This window comes from Carcharhinus amblyrhynchos, chromosome 4 (genome assembly GCF_965287045.1).
Source record: "Carcharhinus amblyrhynchos chromosome 4, sCarAmb.v2.hapA, whole genome shotgun sequence".
In the NCBI taxonomy this organism is placed as follows: Eukaryota; Metazoa; Chordata; class Chondrichthyes; order Carcharhiniformes; family Carcharhinidae; genus Carcharhinus; species Carcharhinus amblyrhynchos.
In genome coordinates, this window is record NC_137327.1 from 127,001,669 (window position 1) to 127,021,225 (window position 19,557).

General features: G+C 43.3%; 1 protein-coding gene across 1 annotated transcript in view; it reads right to left on the bottom strand.

Moving 5' to 3' along the window:
• The window catches only part of LOC145342700 (neuronal PAS domain-containing protein 2-like), a 214,544-nt gene that overhangs the window by 149,759 nt on the left and 45,228 nt on the right, over positions 1 to 19,557 (bottom strand). The window lies entirely within an intron of this gene.

The following is a 19,557-nucleotide window of genomic DNA, read 5'->3' on the forward strand; positions in this document are numbered from 1 at the left end:
AGTGACCCTGCCTCTACCACTCTCTGGAGAAGAGAATTTCACAGACACATGACCCACTGTGAGAAAAAAAATTTCAGGTGGAATTTTATGACCTTCCTCCGGCGAGAAGAGTTCCGTTCTGCAAGCCTCACCTGCCCTGGTAAAATCCCATGGTAAGTGAAACATCTCTTTTTTATTCATTTGTGGGGCATGGGCATCACTGGCTGGCCAGCATTTATTGCCTATCCCCAGTTGCCCTTTTTCAGAGGGCAGTTGAGTCAACCACATTGCTGTGGCTCTAGAGTCACATGTAGGCCAGATCAGGTAAGGGTGGCAGATTTCCTTTCCTAAAATGAACCAGGTGGGTTTTTCTGACAATTGACAATGGTTTCATGGTCATCAGTAGATTCTTAACTCCAGATATTTTTTCTTGAATTCCAATTCCACCATCTGCAGTGGCCTGATTAGAATCTGGGTCCCCAGAACTTTAGCTGATTTTCTGGATCAATAGTCTGGCGATAATTACACTCGGTCAACGCCTGGCAATAATATTTGTAAATCAAATTCATATAATATGCATATAGGGCCCTCTCAATACTGCGCTGAGTAGCAATTCTGTGCCTATTATGACTCTCCTCTCATCAGCATCACCATTTAATAAGAACTCTCTCACAATGGAAATCTATGAAAGAATTAAAAAAGAAAAGCTCATTCATAACCATTATGAAATATAGCAAGCCCCTATTAATGCACTTCAGCAAACCTATACATATGTTATGTACAGAAAAAGGATTAACTCATGACTAGCCTCGATTCCATCAAACAAGATGTTTGTAGGTAATTATAGAATCACAGACTGGTGCAACGCAGAAAGAGGCCATCCGCTCCATTGGATCAGCACTGTTTCTTTCACTCAAAATCCCAGCAATTGTTTCTTCTCTAAGTATTTATCAGTTTTCCTTTGAAGGCACCTACTGAGTCTACAACCATTATCCTATTCAGCAGTACGTTCAAGTCTAGAGTCGGACATTCGTGAACCAGGCGGGTTTTATACCACAATCAACAACCGTTACTGTGATTAGCTTCCTATTCCAGATTTATTGATTGAATTTAAATTCCACCAATTGCCATGGTTTGATTTGAACCCATGTTCCCAGAGGATTTAGGCTAGGTCTCTGGACCGCCATGCTACCATCTCCCACTAAGATATAGAGAGTTAATGAATTTGCATGCGAATGAGATGGATTACATTCTTTCTTGTTTTAATATTGGGTTGCATTTTTATAAGACATCAACTTCTTGCTTGTTGCTGGACAAGTTCAGGGTCTATAGTTTTCTTCACATTTAGGACACTTCTAATATTTAGATTGAATATTTTACTTTACTTATTCATGGCTTGGTTATAAACAGTTCCTCATGGTGTTGTTGACATCGCAAGGAGCATCAAGAACTTTGATCCAACAATGCATGAATGTGTCCGCAGTGTGGTAGAGTGAATCAATGGACTATCAATCCTCAGGGAAGGAGTGTAACAGATCAAAAAGCAACGAGTCCTTCAGAACTCAGAGTCTTAGAATATCAGGTAATTCTCAAAGATATGATGTTGGATTCTTTTCCAAAGGGGCTGGGCAGATTGTCAGAGCAATTCAGCAGTCACGGACATTCAGCCTCTGATCTTCGGGTAAGCGTTCTCCAAGGCGGCTTTCACAACACACAATAGAGAACGCCAAACAGAAACTGATAGACAAGTTCCACACACATGAGGATGGCCTCAACTGGGAACTTGGGTTCATGTCACACTATCTGTAACCCCCCTCATGACTGTTCTGGCTGGAGACAATACACACCGCTTTAACCTGTGCTTAACCCTCTCTCCACTCACACAGTCTGTATCTTTAAGGCTTGATTACCTGTAAAGACTTGCAATCCACCCTTTATCTTATAAATTGAGTTTGTGTCTATATACGCCCTGTTTGTGAAATACAATTCCTCATTCACCTGAAGAAGGAGTGACACTCTGAAAGCTTGTGCTACCAAATAAACCTGTTGGACTTTAACCTGGTATTGTGAGACTTCTTACTGTGCTCACCCCAGTCCAATGCCGGCATCTCCACATCAGATGTTTAAATGTCAGCATTTGTTCTTACATTGAAAGCATGTTCTGTTTTATCCAGAGATGCCCTAAGCAACTGGGCATTAAATCTGAATTGCATTCTATAAAACTGAATTTAAATTGATTTCCTTATGTTTTGTTCTCACTGTCTGCAATAGAAACCAAGAGTTCAAGAACAGCTTCTTCCCTGCTGCCATCAGACTTTTTACTGGACCTACCCTATATTAAGTTGACCTTTCTCTACATCCTATCTGTAACTGTAGAATTATATTCTGCACCCTCTCCTTTCTTTCTCCACTATGTACTCTATGTACAGTATGCTTTGACTGTGTAGCATACAAGAAACAATACTTTTCATTGTATCACAATACACGTGACAATAATAAATCAAATCAAAATAAGAGTCAATTGCGTAGCAGTCAAAAGTCAGGCTGCCAGAGGCTGCTGACCCCATTATTGAGGAAAACAACTGTGGTGACAATTCCGCCCACGCAGAACTGATGTGAGTGAAGAGAGCCCTGGAGAATGCAGATACAATGGAGCACATGTCCTCCAGCTATCTCAATTCTCTTTTGCAAGTTGTCTTAGAGATAAAATGAAAGCAATGGCTTCATATCCTCTGAATGGCTCTTCCTTTTTCTCCATTTGATAAAGGCATCAGATGGCAAGACAAAGTACCAGACACTGAAGTTCTCTCTAGAGCAAGTCTACCATCAGTCCACACACGGCTGGTGAGAGCGCAGACCCGGTGGGCAGGTCATGTATCTGTATGTCAGACGAGTGCATACCCAAACAGCTCCTTTTTGGGGAACTCTCTGCTAGAAGACACTCACATGGAGGGCAGAAGAAACGTTTCAAAGACACACTCAAGGCCTCCCTGAAGTCGTTTGACATAGACACGACCACCTGGGAAATGTTGGCACAAAACCGCCCTACCTGGCACTACCTCATCCAAAAAAGGTGTCAAGCTTACGAAGCAAGGTGTATTGTTGAAGCACAACTTAAGCATGAGCTGCACAATTCCAGAGCCACCAGCGCAACAACTACAATGTCGACACAAGTCTGTCCAATATGTGCCAGGACATTCCGTGCCCGAATTGGCCTGATCAGTCATCTTCGGACACACCGCAACCAGCCTCAAAATGACTAATGGTGTTGAGGTCCTCATCGATGATGATGGACAAACAACAACAACATAAATGATAAAGGATTGCTCGAATAAAGGAGGCCTAAAACCATCAGCTGGAGGAGAGGATGGCAAAAAGTGATGATGTGGACTGTACAAGTTGGAAGCTAACTCCAGCTTTTTGGCTCCAGAAGCAGGGGATGCCTGAGTCATCTCACACAGATTAACCAATCCAAAAGAGAGATAAGAAGACTGCAAACGTTCAACAGGAAGTTAAGAGCCTGATGCTTGATGATCATCTTATGGCTAATGGATGCTTCTGATCGCTGATGATGGCTTCCACAAATTTATTAAACCTGTGATGGTTTTTATACGCTTTTGAGTGCTTGGATGACTCCTGAAGTGATCAGAAACAATCAAAAAGAACTCTACGGTCAAAGGATGGCAATTTAGCGCTTTTGATGGTAAATGTTTCCGCCATTAAAAGCTCATTCCCTTTGATGTCAATTGATGTCAATGACTGTTCTGAATGCATTCGAATGCAAAGTGATATCATCACTTTCTGGGGGGAAGCTTTCTGTGACCAACTGAATGAGATGCAAAAAATCTCATCCAGTTGGTACAGCAAGAACATGAGAACATTGATCGTATCAGACAATGTCCCCATCGCTTGCTGTGTTTGGCCTTTGAAGCTAAGGTTCTGCTGTCGGCTGCACTGCTGGATTTTTACAGATTCTGTCACATTATGCAGGAAAATGGAAGGATCAAATGTTGACCAACAATAAAATCTCAGATTTTTTAAAAACATTCTGAAACATAGTCAATACAGGCAAATTGATTTCTTAATCATAACTTATTCTACTGCACGATTTAGAGAACAAAATGAAAATGACATTATCATACTTTGTGGTAGCAATGAATAAAGATCTGTTTTGCTGTGCTGAGGAGAATGAGACGCCTTTCCCAGCTGAAGGCTGCAGCCTACTTTTCCCTTTTTAAATTTGGATTTGGTTTGATTTGACTTATTATTGTCGCACGTATTAGTATACAATGAAAAGTATTGTTTCTTGCGTGCTATACAGACACGCATGCCGTTCATAGAGAAGGAAAGGAGACAGTGCAAAATGTAGTGTTACAGTCACAGCTGGGGTGTAGGGAAAGGTCAACTTAGTGCGAGATAGGTCCATTCAAAAGTCTGACAGCAGCAGGGAAGAAACTGCTCTTGAGTTGGTTGGTACGTGACCTCAGAATTTTGTATCTTTTTCCCAACGGAAGAAGGTGGAAGGGAGTTTGTCCAGGGTGCGTGGGGTCCTTGATTATGCTGGCTGCTTTTCTGAGGCAGCGGGAATGGATGAGAGGCTGGTTTGTGTAATGGACTGTGCTTTATTCATGACCCTTTTTAGTTTCTTGTAGTCTTGGACAAAGCAGGAAAGAAATGGGTATTTTAATCATTTCAGATCATGACATTTAAACAAATCTTATCATAGAGAATCATAGAATTCCTACAATGCAGAAGGAGGCCATTTGGCTAATCGAGTCTACACCGACAACAATACCAGCCCGGCCATATCCTCATAACCCCATGTATTTACCTGCCAGTTCCCCTGACAGTAATGGACTATTTAGCATGGTCAATGCATGTAATCAGCACACCTTTTGACTGTGGGAGGAATTGGTGTACCCGGAGGAAACCCACACAGATACAGGGAGAATGTGCAAACTCCAAACAGACAGTGACCTGAGGCTGGAATTAAACCCAAGTCCCTGGCGCTGTGAGGCAGCACTGTGAACCACTGTGCCACTGTGCTCTTCAAGAGCATGGATGCCTCCTCCTGACTCCCACACTGAAGGTTAAGCTTGAAACAGCAATAATGGAGGCTCTTTGAACTTATCCCTGTCTAATGCCTAGTTCAGGATTCCCACATTTGTGATTCACGCTCCATGGCCCTGCTGGCAAAAATGCTATCAGCCAGAAATGGGGATGGGCCCCCTGCTTCCAGGCCTTCCACTCCCCTACCCCAACCCTTGCTAAAGGACTGCAGAGTAGGCCCAACTCTGAGAAAATCCAGCCCAATGTATCTGCAAAGGGATATTGATAGGTTAAATGAGTGGACCAAAAATTGGCAGATGGAATACGATGTGGAAAGATATGAAGTTATGCACTTTGCAGGAAGAACAAAAAGACAAAATATTATTGCAGAGTGATGGTCACATGATCTAGGGAGCCAATCAGAGAGAAGGGTGGGAGATTACCCCAGTGAACCTGGTGAGGAGCTGGTTGCAGCCATGAGGCTGCAAGTCTTTGTATAGATTTTATCTGTCGATAAATGTGTTGTTGTTTTTTCCCTCAACTGGTGAATAAGAATCATTACGGGGGCACGGTTTAAAAATGAGCGATTAAAACAGATACAAGGAGATATTTCTTCTCTTGGGGAATTGCTAATCTTTAGAATTCTCTTCCTGATGCAGTCATGAAGGTTGGGACACCAAATATCTCTAGGGCTGAGTGAGCAGGGGGGGGGGAGATCTGGGCTGGCTGCTGGTGGTGGGGAGATCAGGGTAGCTGTGGGGGGTCCGGTATGCCAGTGATCGAGGGATGGGGGGTTTGGTAGGCCAGTGGTCAGCAAGATTGCGGGGCTGGCCAGGAGTCGGAGGCCAGTGATTGGGAGGCTGGCAATGGGGCCAGTGTGCATGCGCTGATCTCTGTGTTGACAGGTCAGCACATGTGCAGTGACCTGCTCGGTGCTATGCTGCCAGAACCTCAGGCAAGAATAGGCTCTGACCCTACTTATCAGAGTGAATCACACCGAGGCATTCTGCATTGCTCATAGTGTCAGAGATTCGATCTGGTAAGTATGCCCAAAAAATGGATGAGAAGTAGTCCAATTTCCCTCCAGTTGGGCACTTTGTTTTGGGAGAATCATGGAAAACTCTTCAAATAATTATGCACCTTGTGGACAATCATGGAGAAAGGTTGTTATGGGCCTATCTCCTTAACATTGCGATGAGTGAGGCCACACTCCACAGCAGAGACTGACACTCTACAATTACTCACTATTACTCTGATGTTAATACTTCAGTTTGTTAGACAGTCTAGGAGCTATTAACCTTCACATCTGAATGAGAATTATTCAAAACATATTTGAAATTAAAAAAAGCTACTGAAAGCATAGTAAAGCCCTGAATCCAACGCAATGATCCATCAACTGAACTGTTATTACAAGTGGCAGTTGAATTCTATTTTCCAGTTTAATGTGTGTTAAGATTAGGCAAATAAATTGGAGCCAGTAATGTTTAGGGTCGCCTGATGATTCTTTCCTCATTGTTAGCAGGGCTTTTGGTCAGATTTGTCCCATTTCCCATTTTTCTTTTTTCACCCATTACCCACCCCCCATTCCTCCCAGAACTATGATAGGGTTCCCTTTGTCATCATCTTAACCCCACCAGAATTTACATTAAACAGGTTATCATTTGAACTGCTGAAAAAAGAAACAGTTTTTTGTCTTGCAGTCATCAGAACACTTCGCAAGAACACCAAATAAGGGGAAAACAGCGACTTAAATTGAATGAGAAAAGAATGCTGATTGGTTGGCAAGTGGAGTCTGACTGGTAGACGCATTGCCATGGAGAATACACTAGTTGATGGAGACTGACAATTAATTGCTAAACAGTGTTTGAAATTTGAACCAGGCAGCGTGACTCTGATTGGTCAAGGCACTGTCCTGGGGAATGAGACAGCAAATGAGTTAGCTGTCGCATATTTTATTTAGCTGAAACAGGCGCACTATGTGTGCTTGTTCTTTCTGTCTGCAAAGAACAGGGTCCTGTGTATTAACATATATAGCTTCCAGTACATGCAAATATGCCATTATGAGCCCCCCGACAACCTTTAATTGGTTGTCAGCATAGTTCTTAGCACACTGAAGATTATTTAGCAAATGTTGTCAAATGGAATCACATCTATTGTTACAAGTGTGTTTTGTGTTTTGCACGCACAGGCTGATTGGGTACAGTCTTTACATTACCTGCTGCAAACAGTAGCTGGGACATGCTGTTTGATGTGATCCCCCGGTCTTTGGGATGGATAATCCGCAAAACTAACATCATATTGGCACTGAAATTCCCTCTGCCCTCAAAGGGTGAATATTTCTCTTGTTTTAACCATTTGAAGTTAATACTTCCATTCATATATAAATGATTAAGCATTTTCTGTTGCTCATTATGAAATATTTAGTATGAGTTACCTGTATTTGATCTTATTCACGGGGTCATGGTTAGTCAACAAGCTCGATTTCACTGAGATGAAGGGGGGGGCACTCATGTAGCCCCTCACTAGCCTAGGTTGCCCATGACTGTTCTAGGTGGATGAGGTTGTGAGTTTGGAACATGATGTCGTCGGAGTCTTCATGAGCTGTTGCAGTGCATCTTGTACCTAACACATTACAATCCCCATTGCCTAACACCGTCATCCTTTTTGCCATTTAGGGTGATATTTAACCCAGGCAATGGGGGTCTAGCCCAACAGCCAGAGAGCCAGGAGAGCTTGGGGTTGCCTCCCTTTGGGAAGACCTGATGGAATTAGACGCCAGTCAGCCACTTCATTGGCCAGTGGTGGGCATCCCCAGAAACAGGTGAGTGAGGATGGAATGTGACGATATTGAACTTTCAAAATGTGTATTTGGGACATGTTTCTTGTGCAGGATTTATTTTTAGCAGTTTATTATCGGTGCCTTTTAAATCCGGCAGCCCTGTTGCTACTGCAGAAACGTAATTGATGTTAATTGCTGGAATATTTATTTTCAATCTCGACTAATGGATGGAATTTTCCTCTCCTACATACTACGGAATCACAGCGGGGGCAGACCATGCATAGGTCTACTGACCTCAGGCGGGAATTGAGCGAGTGCAGCTAGAATCCGGCCTTGGGGTGAGTGCAGCTGGAAAATCCTACCCAATGTCTGTATTTCTCTAAAGTTTCACACAGCAGTGTCCTGGAGGGTGGCACGGTGGTTTGCACTGCTGCCTCACAGCACCAGGGACCTGGGTTCAACTCCCAGCTTGCACTTTTTCCCCTGTGTGGGTTTCCTCTGGGTGCTCCGGTTTCCTCTCACAGTCCAAAAGACGTGCTAGTTAGGTACACTGGCCATGCTAAATTCTCTCTCAGTGTACTCGAATAGGTGCCGGAATGTGGCAACTCAGGGATTGTCACAGTAACTTCATTGCAGTGTTAATGTAAGCCTATTTATGACACTAATAAATAAACATTTTTTTGGAGATTGATATGTAATTCCTGGAGACCAATTCTAGTAGCAACCCTTCTCTAAACATCTTAGGGGTATTCAACTCTGCTCTCAATCTTTTCTGCCTTCCACTCTGCCACCTTTCAGTCTTTCCTTGTGTTCTTCCCTCCGTCCCCCTTGTTTACCCCATGGAGAATATTCCATGATACGCGGTGTGCAATGACAAGGATGAACCCCACTTCAAAGCTCCAGTGCTATTGGAAGGTGAACCATTTTTGTCAGATAACTTAATCTCACTAGTACAATTGTGCCCAATTGAATCTACACTTTGCGTTTCCTTTTAAAACTGAGACTCTGTTGTGAAGACTGGTGCACGCAGAGGTTGGATGGATCTAATGCGTTCTGGCCATGTAACCTGATGCACATTGTTGTCAGAAATATGTTGCCAGGAGCTAGGATTGTGACCGCAGGAGGAGTGATATCACATCAAGGATTTCCTCTCTTATTTCTGCTTCTTTCATTTCAAACCAAGAGCACAATTAAAGGCAGGGGCAAACTACCCACCCACAGCATGACATGGATTAGTGCAGCTAAAAAGGTAACAACAATACCAAAAGCACAAGCTTAATCTTTCTAAATCAACAACAATATGCCTCCCAATTCATCTTCCTTTTCCTTTGTAACATTTTAGTAAAAGCAGCCTTGAAAAGAGACGTTGGGCCTCTGCAGGGATACGCCAACCCTTTCAGCGATCATACAGTTTGATCTGGCTTTCAAATCTTCCCATTGTTTGCTGCTCCCCATTCTGCCTCCCGTACAACTCCAGTATCTAATGTGGTCCAATGTCAGACAATCACAAAGGCAGTAGTTAAAGAAAATAGCATGGAGTTTAGAATAATCCTGACTGGAGAGGAGGGTGGCACAATGGCACAGTGGTTAGCATTGCTGCCTCACAGCGCCAGGGACCTGTGTTCAATTCCGTCCTCTATAACTGTCTGCGTGAGTTTCCTCTGGGTGCTTCCTCCCACACTTCAAAGGTGTGCAGGTTAGTTGGATTGGCCATGCTCAATTGCCCCTTAGTGTTGGCGGATTAGCAGGGTAAATATGTGAGTATACAGGGACAGTGGCACAGTGGTTAGTACTGCTGCCTCACAGTGCTCAAGGAGTTTCAATTCCTGGCTTGGGTCACTACCTGTGCATACTCTGCATGTTCTCCCCGTGTCTGTGTGGGTTTCCTCCGGACACTCCAGTTTCCTCTCTCAGTCTGAAAGACATGTTGGTTAGGTGCATTGGCCATGCTAAATTCTTTTTCAGTGTACCCAAACAGGTGCCGGAGTGTGGTGACTCAGGGATTTTCACAGTAACTTCATTGCAGTGGTAATGGAAGTCTACTTGAGGCACTGATAAATAAAAAAAAAGGTCCTGGGTGGAATTACTGTCAGTGCAGACTCAATGGGCTGAATGGCCTCCTTCTGCACTGTAGGGATTCTATGTTTCTTCTATGAGATGTGCAAGGCTGTGCAGCACCAATTGCAAAACGCATTGTGTGAGCTCCTCCTTTCGTGTGATGATATCAACTATTCATTTTTACAGCCGTAAAATTGTTTTTTCAAACTACAAAGACTTTAAGGTAAATAGCTGTCGCTCATATCCATTGGCTAACTGTTTGTTTACAAGATCCTCTCTCATTTTGCAGTGGGTCTCTTCAAGGTTCCCTGAACATCAACAGCTCATCTGTCTAATTTAGGAGCTTAACACTGTCAACGGACTTTATTGTGATGTCAGCTAGCAAGACCTTGTTAGTTTCGACATTTGGAGGGAACAAAACTAAATTAATATTGGAAAAGATTTATTGTGCTGCACATATGTTTGTACAGGATTCTTCAAACCAAGGCCTCAACCCACCTCCCACATGAGAGAAATTCTGATATCGGCACCAAAGACTCTACCCCCTTCAGGCCCTCCTCTCAGGCCCCAGCTCTTGGCAATGCCACACTTGCACTGCTCCATGCCACCACTGCAGTGACACACTGACCCCACAGGAGTCAGAACTGGTGCCACAACTTTTCAGTATATACACTCACAATATGAAAGATGGAACTCAGGGCATGGTTGCTAAATTTGCAGATGATACAGAGGGACAGGTAGCGTTGAGGAAGTGGGGAGGCTGCAGAAGGACTTGGACAGGCTAGGAGAGTGGTTTAAGAGGTGGCAGATGGAATATAATGTGGGAAGGTGTGAGGTTTTGCACTATGGTAGGAAGAATAGAGGCGTCGACTATTTTCTAAATGGGAAAAGGCTTCAAAAATCTGAAGCACAAAAGGACTTGGGAATCCTGGTTCAGGGCTCTCTTAAGGTTAACTTGCAGGTTGGCAGTTAGGAAGGCAAGTGCACTGTCAGCATTCATTTCTAGAGGATTAGAATACAAAAGTAGGGATGTACTGCTGAGGCTGTATAAGGCTCTGGTCAGACCCCTTTGAAATACTATGAGCAGTTTTGGGACCCATGCCTAAGGATGGATGTGCTGGTCTTGGAGGGGCTCAAGAAGAGGTTCACAAGAATGATCCCAAGAATGAAGGGTTTCTCATATGAGGAGAAGTTGGGGAGTGCGGATGGAGTTTAGAAGGTTAAGTTGGGATCTAATTGAAACTTATATACTAAGAGGCCTAGAAAGAATAGACATGCAGAGGATATTCCCACTATTGGGGGAGACTAGAACTCTATGGTTAAATCTCAAAGTGAAAGGATGTTCCTTTAAAACTGAGATGAGGAAAAATTTCTTCAGCTAGAGGCTGGTGAATCTGTGGAACTCATTGCTGCAGAGAGGTATAGTGGCCAGGTCATTGAGTGTCTTTAAGACAGAGAGAGATAGGTTCTTGATCAATAAGGGGATCAAGGGTTGTGGGGAGAAAGAAGGAGAATGGGAATGAGAATCATATCAGCCATGATTGAATGGCAGAGCAGACTTGATGGGCTAAGTGGCCTAATTCTGTTCCTATATCTTATGGTCTTATGGTCTATTGCCAGGGTGGCATGAGTAGAGCCAGGGCACTATCCAGCTATTTACCTGAGCACCGGTGCATTTCAAATGCCTCACTTCCCCCAACCTTGTCATAACAACAATCCAAAGAAATAAACAGCTAGACGGTCCTCACTGAGATTTGCTTGGAGGATAATCCCTGAGTTGTGCCAGCTTCTTCTATGCTGAAAACCATCTCTAGTACAGGCATGCTGTTCTGGTTTACAAGATTTAAAAAGACACACTATGAGATAAAGGCAATCAGGCAGTTCACCTGTTCTTTCAAGGAAGGCCTTCAGAATAAAGAAAAAGCCTGTTTAAAAAAGTTGTGGTTAGAACCAGCAGTCGCTCACACGAGTAGGCACTTCAGATCAAAGAAAAAGCCTGTTTAAAAAATCTGCAACTAGGAATTGCAAAAGCTCAAAAGGGGAAGCACTTCAGATTTAATCTGTTGTGAAGAGCAATAAAAACAAACGAGGCTACTGTCTCCTGTGAAATAGCCTGGACCTGTCAATCAAGAGACTTGGAAAGGGTGCTGGGGGGTGAAATCAAATGTAAACAATCCAGTTCAAGGCTTTTAGGCTTCTTAGTATGGGTAGAGGCTTGAAGAAGTTAATAGAGAATGAAATTGAATGTGAAATAAGCACTTCAAAGATTTCCACTGCATCAGAAGTATGTGACCTCAGAATTTTATATCATTTTCCTGATGGAAGAAGGTGGAAGAGAGAACGTTTGGGGTCCTTGGTTATGCTGCCTGCTTTTCAAAGGTAGCGGGAAGTGCAAAAATGTCAACGGATGGGAGGTCAGTTTGAGTGATGGACTGGGCTACGTTCACGACTTTTTGTAGTTTCTTGTGGTCTTGGACAGAGCAGGAGCCATACCAAGCTGTTATACAATGGGAAGAGTGCTTTCTATAGTGCATCTGTTGATGAGAGTTATAGCGGACATGCCAAATTTCCTCAGTCTCCTGAGAAAGTATCTGACTGAACAGGAAAGTATTGTGCCAAGGAGCTGTCACTGCCACTGCAACCATAGTTCAGGTTCATTACAGGAGAAGGTTGTGCCTCAGCCATCGACCAACTGTTACTGAATACTGCTGGCTCACGGCTATAGGTGAGGCAATGACAAGCAAAGACTCAGTCTGATCGATAACTATTACTTGAAAAAGGCACCAAACAGACAATAGTGAATTTAAGGGTGAGGTGCAGAGTGTTGACACAGTAATGGGCAAGTTCAGTGGCTCGAGATGTCTGTTTGTATCACCTCAAGGTCTGCTGGATTTCTTCTTCAGACGGACCATATGAGGAATACTGTGTGATGACAGAGGTGCGCTGGAGTCACTGAAATTTGTATAAGACGGGTGAGTCACTTCAGCCTGTGCTAATGCTGATCAATGGCTTGTGTGAGGAATATAAGACTATATATGAATATTACAAAAACAGGCACCTTGGTTTCAAAATGAAGCAGGTGCTAAGCCACATGTGCTTCCAAGTGTGATGACTTTAGCCAGGCTGATGAAGTTGGCTTGCGAGAATATGAATTGCCTAATGAGTCCAAACTGGTGGTTAAATCAGAGAACCTCATGCTCCATATTTAAAGCAGGTGTGTCAGCCTTCCAGCCTGAGCTGCCTGTGTACAGATGTATGGTATAAATAAAGTAACTTGGTGATGGACTTTTGCCTCCATGGGGTTATTACAAGAAGGTACCCTCCCATTTGTTTCTACTTCTGCAGCATTGTCAACTTTCTTCCTTCATGTACTCACGGACACCAAAGCTCTGAGTGGCACGGTGGCTAGCACTGCTGCCTCACAGCACCAGGGGTCCGGGTTCAATTTCTATCTTGGGCAGATATCCTGTGTGGAGTTTGCACGTTCTCCCTGTGTCTGCATGGGGTTTCCTCCAGGTGCTGCAGTTTCCTCCCACAGTCCAAAGATGTATACATTAGGTTCATTGACCATGTTAAATTGCCTCTTAGGGTCCTGGGAGAGGTATGATAGAGCGATTAGCAGGCTAAATATGTGGATTTTCAAGGATAGGGCCTGGGTGGGATTATTGTTGGTGCAGACTCAATGGACTGAATGGCCTCCTTCTGCACTGAAGAGTTTGTATGATTCTTTTGACAGCCTTCAGTTCTAAATCTGACTTTTCCAACTCCCTTCTTTGTAGAGATAGTAGGTTTAAAGGCTTTGAGTGCTGTCCTCTGTCCCTTGAACTTTCTTGAAGCGTTATGACTGCTTTTGACCTTGGCAGTCCCATAAAGCGTGTATCATTACCACCCTCCTCAAATGTGTAAAATCCCAATGAAATGCCCAGTGTGGACCAATATTTTTCACAAGTGCTGATCAGGCTAAATTTCAGCAATTTTCAGGATGTGTTTGATTATCAGCATTTGCAGCTTAATGCGAGAGAGGAACTGCTTCATCTCAAATCAATTCAGCTTCCAATTTAAAACATCATTCCGAGTTCGAACATTGCAAAAGTATTTCAATATTGAGAGTCAAGCTTCACGTAGTTGGGTACAGAAAACCATTAAGGAATCAAATCTATTAGGATTTTTGAAATTATTTGGGAATATGCGTAAAGGAATTTTACGATGCAGGAAATTACATTATTTGGCAATATCTGCACACAATTTCTCATTTGCCTTCAGGTTGAAGGAAAATGCAAAACATTTTGCCAAGCAATATTACACAGCATTTTACTCTAATAAATTGTAAATAACCAACTATCCTGTGATCTGTTCGCTTTGCAGAGAATGGTCACTTGAACGAAGGGGATGAAGTAGAAATAGTCGAGCGATTCAAGTTTCTAGGTGTCCAAATCACCAACAACCTGGTCCCTCTGCGCCAACACTATAGGTAACAAAGCCTATCAACGTCTCTACTTTCTCAGGTGGCTAAGAAAATTTGGCATGCCCACTACAACTCTCACCAACTTTTACAGATGCACTATAGAAAGCATCCTTTCTGGTTGATACAGCTTGATAAGGCCATGGCACCTGATGAAGGAGCAGCACTCCGAAAGCTAGTGGCTTTTGCTACCAAATAAACCTGTTGGACTTTAATCTGGTGTTGTGAGACTTCTTACTGTGTTCCAAAGCCTACAGGAAAAATCCTACCTGATACATTTAAGCCCCGTCATTCAATGACAAAGTCTGAAATAAAAATCCCTCTCTCCCCCACAGAAACCCTCCACACCAACCACTCCCTCTCCCCAACTAATGGATAAGTTTTGTCTTTGTTTTTTAAAGTTTATTTATCAGTGTCACAAGTAGGCTTACATGAACACTGCAATGAAGTTACTGTGAAAATCCACCACACTCTGGCACCTGTTCAGGTACACTAAGATTTAGCACAGCCAACTCACCCAACCTGCACATCTTTGGAGAATGGGAGGAAACCGGAGCACCCAGAGAAAACCCATGCAGGAGAATGTGCAGACTCTGCACAGAAAGTGACCCAAGCCAGGAATCAAACCCAAGTCCTTGGCGCCGTGAGGCAGCAATGCTAACCACTGTGCCACCGTACCACCCGGCTCCCTATAAATTACAATTAAATCTTTGGATGTCGGATGGAGAAGTGTGTGGGGCACGTCTTTACCTGATTTTTCTGATCTCAGGGCAGTTGCAAGAACTTACACAAATGTACACAACTCGGGGCAGGCCTAACATAGAGTCAGCCAGCAGTCAGCAGATGTAATTATGTTGTTCAAGCTCAGAGAAATCTTTTTCAGGGTTCAACCTTCAAAAGTTGGAGAAATATTAGAACAGAAGTTGAATATTTGCATTCTTCCTGCCCCAGGCAGATGCTGAAGGCTTGTTCTGCACCTGTGACCATAAGTAAATATCAGCATTTGTTTAATATTGGAAGGAGAGGGGTGGGAGTAGGGGGGAGAAACTGGGCCTGCCTTTGTTAGAATTTATAGTTGCCGAGGAAATCAAACACTTGAGATTCTGGGATTCCCAGCGTTTAAGGGCATTGTGTCCCACCACTTGTCTTTTTGAATTAAGGGGTTATAGTAACTGCAGAGCTAAGTGATAATTTTATATGGAGGCATTTTCCTCCCAGAGTCTTTTGTTTCTGGAAGTCACGAATAATGAGCCTGATGATTTTGCACACTTTGCTACTCCCGTAGATGAGATAATCCTATAATCCTGCACAAAACATTATTAACTTCATCCAGCAACACATGAGAAGCCCAATGATTACTTTGTGAAGGCAGCCCGTCGGGAAATGGTTTGCCATTCTTCCAGTGTGTTATGCATTGTAAATCAACTTTTATCATTTTTATTATCTATGCATGTGTCTCTGCAAGATTGCTCGGTACAATCACTCACTACATCACCAACTTTTACAAATAGATAGAAAGCATTCTTTCTGGTTGTATCACAGCTTGGTATGGCTCCTGCTCTAACCAAGAAGGCAATGAACTATAGGGCGTTATGAACGAAGCCCAGTCCATCACGCAAACCAACCTCCCATGCATTGACTCTGTCTACACTTCCCACTGCCTTGGAAAAACCGGCCAGCATAATTAAGGACCCCACGCACCCCAGATATTTTCATTTCTACCTTCTTCTGTCTGGAAAGTGATACAGAAGTCTGAGATCACATATCAACTGACTCAAAAACAGCTTCTTCCTTGCTGCTATCAGACTTCTGAATGGACCAACCTTATATTAAGTTGATCTTTGTCTACACCCTAGCGATGACTGTAACATTACATTCTGTAACCTCTCCTTTCCTATTCTATGAATGGTATGCTTTGTCTGTATACCACACAAGAAACAATACTTTTCACAGTATACTAATACATGTTACAATAATAAATCAAATCAAAAATGCCATATGAAATCAAGCATTCCTTGTGCCATAAAAATAATTGATGTATAATCAATGCAAAAAGGCCAGATCGTAAATTGCAAAATTCATTCTACGATAAGATCCAGAATGATTCACCGTAAGTTGTTAATTAATTGGAAATATTGTTTACTTTTACAAACCTGTCACAACCCTTTAATTTACAATGTTTAATAATTGTTAATGAGACGTTTAGTTATGTAAAGGAGGACAGTGGCACCATATTGGACCAAATTATAGGGAGCAGAAAAGTTTATCAAACCGATCAGAAGGGTAAGTTCTCTCACGTTTATTTTACAGGCTTACATAGCTGATAAATGTCAGGGAAATCACAGACACTTGCAACATAGAAGGAAGCCATTTGACCCATCTTGTCTTTGCTGGGCCCCATTGGGAGAAAAGAGGAGCAGACATGAAACTAACATGTTCAATCCACAAACAGAAAACGCTGGAAGAACACCTCAGCAAGTCTGGAAACACCTGTGGAGACAGAATAGAGCCAACATTTCAAATCTGGATGACCCTTTGGAAGGTCAACCTGGCTCGAAATGTTGGCTGTCTCTCCACAGGTGCCGTCAGACCTGATGAGATTGTCCAGCATTTTTCTGTTTTTATTTCAGATTCCAACATCCGCTGTATTTTGCTCTTATCTTAATGCTCAATCCACAAACTCATAAAGAGTTAAAAATACCAGTATGAACTCATCAGGCTGAATGTTTGATGTCTGTGGTTCTGCCCCGTATCCTACGTAATGCTTAGGGGATAGACTTTTTTAAAAAATGAATGAAGGCTTTTTAAAAGTTGAGGGAACAGCTGTTTCTCTGGCTCTGAATTTGGATTCAGACTCTGCACTTTGCACCCAAACAGAGAGACCCTGACGAGGCAAGATTGGGTCTCAGGCTTTATCAAAGAATGTGCTGACCTCAGTGCTGACCTTTCCTCCAAATACACCTTAGCCTGGCTAGCAGCCATCCTCAGCTGAGATCTGAAATGAGGAAAGGCATTAGGCCCCAACTTTACATATTCAATTCACATATTTTCACCTATTTTCAACATTACGGCTAAAACATGGGCCCCAGAATTTGGCTGTAAGATTGACAGTGGCACAGACTGGATGCAAGATGTTCCTCTGCTAAATTGGGATGTTTTGTGCCCATTGTACGTGCAAGAAATGGGTGCAGCTCACACCAATTTCTACACTGAAGAATTGCAGCATGGACAAGTTGAGCCGAAGAGCCTGTTTCCGTGCTGTAAACCTCTGACTCCATGCTTTAGTACAGTCAGATTTAATTCCTGACTTCAATTACCTGCACAGGTGGAAACAGTGAAGGAACCATTTCCATAGCGTCGAGCTGAAAGTGCCAATCACACGATAAAGTGATTTCATGAACAACAAATTTTATGCAAATTGAATGTCTCCTCACCACACTACTCTTGCAGAACTATCCTACTAATGGTCAGCATGACCCAAGTTGTCAGGTCTATTTGCACAAAGAACCTGCACCAACAGAGTCATGGTGATTCAGAGTCAAATCCCTCCTCAAGTTCAACAGCAAGTTGAACAAAGCTACATTCCCAAGTTTCCATTTTGTCATCCCCACTCACTTCGAACGTAAGTAGTTCTATTTCTCTAATCTATTTACTTCTTAAGTAGCTTAAGTTCACAGCCTCTGGAATTAAGGATCTACTGATGACCATGAAATCCTTGTCAAAAAAACCCATCTGGTTCACTAATGTCCTTTAGGGAAGGCAATCTGCCGTCCTTACCTGGTCTGGCCTACATGTGACTCCAGAGCCACAGCAACGTGGTTGACTCTCAACTGCCAAATGAAATGGCCCACTCAGTCCAAGAGCAATAAATGTTGGCACAACCAGTGACCTCAAGATCGCATGAACGAATAAAAAGAAACTCAGTGCCCAATCTTGTTAGCATCTCACACCACTGCAGGATATATTGTGTTTATATAGGTTTCTAAAAACAAATTTTATACAACCTAGCAAATCAAATTTTAAACACTGTTAGAATTTTGTTGCATCCTGTTTTGTGAGAAAGAGGATCCACCTTTTCTGTAATCTTTGCCTAACAACAGGGTATTTTTACAATTGCACTTTTAACCAAACTTTGCTGCATATGACGTGCCCTGAAGTGCTAATGTGCAGTAAAGAGAGCTTTAGCCCTCAAATAATATAACATTGAAAGGCAACTGCATACCTTCAACTTGCTTCGGTCTTTGGTACAGTGTTGTTCTTTCGATGAGCCTTTGAATTTATTTCTCTCTCACTGTCTCTGCCCTACGTAGACAGAGAGAAAAAAAATCTGACAGGTGATATGTAAATTCTGACATCCTACTGCTCAGTGCTGCAGACCTCTGACAGGAGAGGTTTTAAATTTTTTTTTCTGCTGTATGCAGACAAACTGATCATTGAGCTGTTAAGGGGGGTTGGGAGAGAGAGCGGGAATATAGTGTTTAGGCAGAGGATCATAGACTCCCAAAAGTGCAGGAGGAGGCCATTGGGCCCATCGGACCTGCAACCATCCCACCCAGGCCCTATCCCTGTAACTCCAGTGGTGAGATTTGCTGGACTCCTGGCTGCTGTTTCCTGCCAGTTTGCTAGCGGTGGAATTCTCTGGTCCCGTCGTTGTCAATGAGAATTTCCGCTGATGTCACCCCAAACTGATGGGAAGGGGTGCGCTGGCAGCGGGACCGGAGAATCCCCCCTGTGTGAACGACTGGAGAATTTCAGCCCACATATTTACCCTGCTAATCCGCCTGACACCAAGGAGCAATTTAGCATGGCCAATCCACCTAACCCACACATCTTTGGACTGTGGGAGGAAACCCATGCAGACACGGGGAGAATGTGTCGACGCTGCTCAGACAGTGACGCAAGGCTGGAATTGAACCCGGGTCCCTGGCACTGCGAGGCAGCAGTGCTAATCACCATGCTGCCCCATCAGCCATGGTCATATTGAATGGCAGAGCAGGCTTGGAGGGCCAAATGGCGTTTTTATGGATGAAATCTTCCCTTCTCGTTTGTGGCTGGGATTTTCTGGTGCCGCTGACCGACAACAGGCTTTAGGCTGAAATGTCAAATTTTCTGTTGACTCTCCCAACAGGCCCCGTCAGGGATGAGGCCAGAGAATCCTACTCTCTGTATATATGTTTCTAAAGTGCCAACATTGCTACTATCTTTGCTGCAAGTGAAGAAGAACTCAGGA